Source organism: Neolamprologus brichardi, chromosome 23 (genome assembly GCF_056152115.1).
Source record: "Neolamprologus brichardi isolate AB-2024 chromosome 23, ASM5615211v1, whole genome shotgun sequence".
Lineage (NCBI taxonomy): Eukaryota > Metazoa > Chordata > Actinopteri > Cichliformes > Cichlidae > Neolamprologus > Neolamprologus brichardi.
In genome coordinates, this window is record NC_142125.1 from 38,599,718 (window position 1) to 38,605,820 (window position 6,103).

Here is a 6,103-nt window from a genome sequence, read left to right on the forward strand (position 1 = left end):
CAACACCTCAAACTGCCCCACTGACATCCTGAACTATGTACGAACACACAGCTTCAGCTCCTGGATCCAACCAGGAAATCCTCCATGCTGCTGTTTTCTTAGTTTCTTACTTTTTCAGCTCGTCATCGTTTGACGTCGGCTTCATTTTTAGTTTTCACAGTGTGTTTATTGAGGAGGAATTGTCCTCAAAAACGCAACGTGTTCAGTGTGTAACAGCCTTAATACATGATGTGTAATTAATTTATAACGTTGCCCTTCCAGTGTGACTCATACAATTAACATTTTCACTTTACAGTGTTAGAGGTAGAAGAGAGGAGCATACCATGGGGGTGAGTATTACGGGTGTGGTTGCTTAGAGAGGTGTACTAGAATTATTAAGATTAACCATTTAATTTCACCTGTGTCAATCCTAGAGTCACAATTTTATATCACAAAATCAATCTCTTTTGACCTGTTTGATCATTGTGGTAACTTATGTTTAATGTTCGTTCAATTTGACTTTAAAACCATCTGTGGGTGTCACATTTTTGCTAATTCTGATGTCAGTGTAAGTGATTCTCTGCTGAATAAATATTATACATTCAAACTGTTACAGCAGAACAAGCACCAGCACCTCTGAGTCACAATGTGGAATTCACATAGTTTCACATGGTGACACAGAAATGCATATTTTGTTATTTCAGACTTTTGAAATTTCAGGTAGTAGAAAACAGATGTTAGCTTGTCTCAGTAGTACACCCCTCAAGTGTTTTGTTTGTTTGTTGTGTTATTTTGTGTTTGTTCATAGCATTGCTGTGTAAACTGTAAGTGCACACTAAATCCTATTGTAATTTTCTAAATGAACAGTGAAAGAGAGCGAGAACTGCAGCTTGTCAGAGATTACAAGCCTCACAAAGATGTCCAGCATCTCAGAATCATGCTTCATGGACCACCAGGTGCTGGAAAGTCCAGCTTCATTAACTCTGTCGACAGTACTTTAAGAGGCAAAATCACAACTCGAGCTTTGACAGATGCAATCTCTGGTGACAGTTTCACTACTGCAGTATGTATGAGGATGTATCTATCCTTATCATAGTTGCACACTCATTTCCTTTGAGGTTTTCTATGACTACAGGAGCGCACTGCAGTGGTAGCTGCTTTATAAGCATTAAACTATAAACCAGTGAAAAATAGTCAGCACAACTAGTGTGTAAATTATTTTGAAAACTGTTAAGATCTTTAGTATCTGGCACTAATATAACAACATCACATTTTTTATTTACAGTACAGGACATTTAAAATTCAGAAAGGAAATCCAGAAACTTTTTACCCTTTTGTCTTCACTGACACCATGGGGCTTCAGAAGGGCGCTGAGGGATTAATTAATGTAGAAGACATCAAACTTGCCATTAGTGGACATGTCAAAGAAGGTTACATGGTATGATGTTTTTTAGCCAGATGTTTGTACACAGTCTGTGATACAGAAACTGTATCGTGCAATAAGGTTTAAGTGACTTTGCTTCTTTTTTTTTCCCAGTTCAAACCCACAGAATCAGATCCTAACTACAACAGTTCTCCTACTTTAGATGACAAAGTCCACATACTGGTTGTTGTTATTCCTGCTAACGCAGTGAGCATGATCAGTGATGAAACATGGGGGAAGATGAGAGAAGTCAGACGACATGCTCGTGACAAAGGTGAGAGCAGATGTTCTACATGTATGATGTCACAATTTCAAATACTAGAAAAACATGAGATAAAATGATTGCATTGGTTTCTGTATTGGCAGGGATCCCACAAATAGCTCTCATCACTAAAATTGATGAAGCCTGTCCTGAAGTCAAAAAAACATAAAGAACGCCTACAGGAGCAAGCGCTTGAATCAGCTGGTATGTTCCAGGACTTTCATAAGTTTCATGAGTTTGTAGACAGTTTACACATGAATATATCATCTCTAATTCAGCTGTACATTTCAGTATATTTGAACAGAAACCTCAGCTATAATGAATACAAATATTTGAATAAGTAATTTATAATTATATCACTAGTGCAACAATACAGTTTCAGTTTTTTTAAATGTAATATTGTTTAAACTTAGATGGACAAAGTGAACGTGGACCTGGGTATTCCACTGAACTGCATCTTCCTCGTGAAGAACTACCACAAAGAAAGTGATACGAATAACAATGTGGATTCACTGATACTGAGTGTACTGAAAAAGATCATTGACTATGGAGAGGACTACCTGAATGACATACAATCCTGACCTGTAATCAATGTGTGAGGGAGCTAGAAAATGAAAATGTTCAGTTACTCTTCAAGTGATTTTGCTCATGTTTCATTTGCCATCGCTACAGTCACAGTCACACAAAAAGGGTGTGAAAAGAAACTTCTTTTCTTTTGCAAATTAAATCCAAATAAACTTCAAGGAAAATCAGCACATATACTTTTTGCTATTTACGGTATATTCAAAATGGTAACTGCATGAAGAATGACAAATATATGTTTGTAAACTGCTATCTGCCGTGTAACTCAAAAAAATCATTTTAACCTTTGATGTAAGACTCTCCTCTGTGAATCAGTGATTTCTTGATTAAAGAACTGTAATTTAAGTTGGATAAGTGGTAGAGGATCGATGAATAGATTAGGGCTGTTCGATATATATGATATATATCGGATGACGATATAAAAACATCTATCGTGTCATTTTACGCTATGTTTGTTTTGTGGTGTCGCAAAATAAACTGTTTACAGCAACAAATTTTCATGGTTTTGATGGTCACTGTAGTGGCTATATTAATTTCTTAAAGTTCTCTCTTTCTCTTATATTTAATATAACCACACTACAGACGGACAAGCCTGTTTTTATGCGTTGTCGTTAGCAACAACGACGGTAACACGATTGCGTGTCCGCTTGTTTATGTTCAACATAAACCTTTCACAATAAAGCTCAAGATCCTGTTGAGACTTTTCCAAATAAACTGAATCAAGTGAAAGATGCAGATTATTTATGGATGAGAAGTAAAAAAGAGCCGCCAGGTGCTAAAAAATAAACCTTAGACTCAAACGTAAGAAGAGGCTTTTCCCCGCAGCACGCCGTGTAATAAATACTCACAAAGAAAACGGCGGCCGTTACAACTTATGTCTAAAAATGTATCGTTTCATGCATCGGTTAAAACACTCGACTCCAGCTACATGACGCACAGCTGGAAACACTTCCCACAAGTCGAGCTGCCCGAGATTCACAGAATTTACAGAAAATGTTACATTTTTGTGATTTATATCGTTATCGGGACGATAGAATTCTTATATCGGGATATGAGATTTTGGTCATATCGCACAGCCCTAGAATAGATATTTAATTACTTAGGTTTTCAACCCATACAAGCATCCAGTTAGATATATAAGTCCAAATCAGGATATGTGCTTAGTCCCCCCCTTGGCTATGCATTTGAGAGCTTAATCAGATGGTACAGATCATCTGTCCTCTAGTCACAGACTACTATTCATGAATCTAGTAAGTTTTCATACTCAGCTTTTTGTTTAATTATTTCCATTTACAGTAAATTCAGCCACGCTGATACTTTGTTACTACTGTCAGTGTGAGAGTAAGAACATTGTAGGAATAAACAGTGTATAAGTATTAGAGATGGACCGATCTGATATTACGTATCGGTTTCGGTCCGATACTGACCCAAATTACTGGATCGGATATCTGCGAGAAATAAAAAATGTAATCCGATCCATTAAATATCAAAAAAGCACCTCACAAAACTTGCTAACTCGGCTCATAACCGTAGCACCTCGCAGCAGTATGCGTCACGTGATAGAGCGGCTGTGTGTATTTGTAGCCTTGCTACCAAACCAGCATTTCATCTCCAAGGAAGTTATCCCAGAGAGAAGTAAAGAAAGTGTGTAACTTCATCTCTGAATGTCTGCAAAGCATTCCCACGTTAAGCTTAACAACCGATATATGGAGCACTGCCTCTCTCTCTCTCTCTCTCTCTCTCTCCTGCTGCTACTTCAATCATGAAACTGCTTAATGATCAGCTGATCGGCTTTTCTGTCAAGAGTCCGTCTCTCTTCTTAGTTTTTGGCTCACTTCTCACCAGAAAGAGGAAACCAGCGGCTGAACAACAGCAGCACTATTAAGCTTGATAAGCTGTTGTTAGAATTTATTTAATATTACTTTCTACATTAAAGTTGATTACATCGATTAAGCATCATGAGGTGGAGGGTGGGGGGTGGTTCCCTATTTTTTCTTTTTGCTGGGAGTTTGCAACCCTATTAGTTAGGTTGCTTAATATTTCTGCTAAGTACTCTTTAAAATACCAGAATAGGGAGGATGGAGTAGGTTTAATTTTATTAGATTGATCAGTGTTGCTGAACTATGAAATATCTTGGGCGCTGTGTATTTTTTTTTTTTTTTTACATACAGGTATAACAGAATAGCTTTAGTGTTGTTATTTATTTAAACTTGAGTATAAACTTATACAAAATGCAGCAGTTTTATTGATTAAAAAACACACTATATCGGATTCATATCGGTATCAGCAGATATCCAAATTTATGATATCGGTATCGGACATAAAAAAGTGGTATCGTGCCATCTCTAATAAGTATTGCTCGCTGCTGTTTAAAAGTTTGAGAGGAAAGAGTAGATATAAAAACAAACATCAAAGATGGGCTCAGTCTACGTATACATTTGATATCAGGTCAGCAACTACACCCTAACCCTAACCCTGAAGATGGATGGATGGATGGATGAGGAAGTTAAATAAAGTTGTGCCTATGACTTTATTACTGATGCTCATCAGGGAAAGACAAAGTGAGCTGTGTGGCAGGCTTGGTTAGGATCCAAATACTGGGCTTTGAGACAGAATAAGTAAGGAAAGACAGCAGCTTTATTGTTGGAAAATACATGCTAACACTAAGTACATGAACACTAAAAAGGAAACAAACATGAAATGAGAACTAAGAATCTTGCGCTAAACCACGAATGGCGAGACATAACATGACATGGCTATAAAACAAGGCGCTTACACAGCAACTGCGGAAGAAGTGACAACAAGCAGGAAGACACAGGACTTTAGTACACAGAGGGAGAACGAGGGGAATGAGGCACAGGAGGAGAGCACAGCTGGGAGTAATCAAACATGATGAGACCAAGGGGAAGCAAAACTCAATACATTAGTGATGTGTCGGTCGCGAACGAAATGGCTCTTAGAGCCGGATCGTTGACGTGAACGACGCGAGCCGGCTCCTTATCGCGAGCCGTGGGGTTTTTTTTCTCTTTCTCTCACCCTCTCTCGCACTTTTTTCCACTTCACTCAGCACACAAGCCTTGTGCTTTGTAGTGATGTGCGGATCGATCCTGAAATATCGATTCCTCCGATACCAGTCATTTATGTTCTAGAATCGATTCTCACATTAAAATATCGATATTTTAGTAATTTAGAGTAAATTTGCAGTTTATCATTAACAGGAACACAGTGGAAAGAAACTATAACATTCGGATTGTCTACATTCAAAGGAACTACTTCCTCTTCCGCCTTTCATAGTCATGTGCAAATTACGGCTGTATAAATGTCTCGCAGATCCTTGGCGTGCCCACTCACCACAATGGCTGAGCGTAATTGTGCGGACGTATTTACCTCCACAAACAGCTCAGACGTGGTTTGCGATACATGTGGCAAAAAAGTGCTCCAAGAGTGAGGTGTTGTGGCCATACTAGGGAGACATTCAAAAGGGCTGTTGGGGGGGGGGGGGATAAATAAATTTTACAGGGTTTATTTATCGGATAAAATACGTTAAATGTCACTGTTATTATTGGCTGGGGGTGTCCAAATTCAGAGGCTGCTTGAGGACCCGGCCTTCGTGGTCTAAAGCAGCGGTCTCCAACCTTTTTTGCGCCACGGACCGGTTTATGCCCGACAATATTTTCACGGACCGGCCTTTAAGGTGTCCCGGATAATTACAACAAAATAAAACTAGTACCGGTAAAAAAAGAAGATTTATTCATAACACATATGAAAAGACCCAGGAAAACCGAGTTAACGATAAAAACAATAACAAAATAACGCTGAAAACCGATAAAAACCCTTAAAACCATACATTTCAGACA

At 38.4% G+C, this 6,103-nt stretch overlaps 1 pseudogene across 1 annotated transcript; it reads left to right on the forward strand.

Moving 5' to 3' along the window:
- Window positions 1-285: 285 nt before the first annotated feature.
- On the forward strand, window positions 286-2,436 carry LOC148096295 (interferon-induced protein 44-like; annotated as a pseudogene). The gene is made up of 6 exons (XR_015717176.1): window positions 286-329; window positions 847-1,042; window positions 1,265-1,417; window positions 1,517-1,676; window positions 1,769-1,868; window positions 2,078-2,436. The product of XR_015717176.1 is annotated as an interferon-induced protein 44-like (transcript).
- Window positions 2,437-6,103: the final 3,667 nt, after the last annotated feature.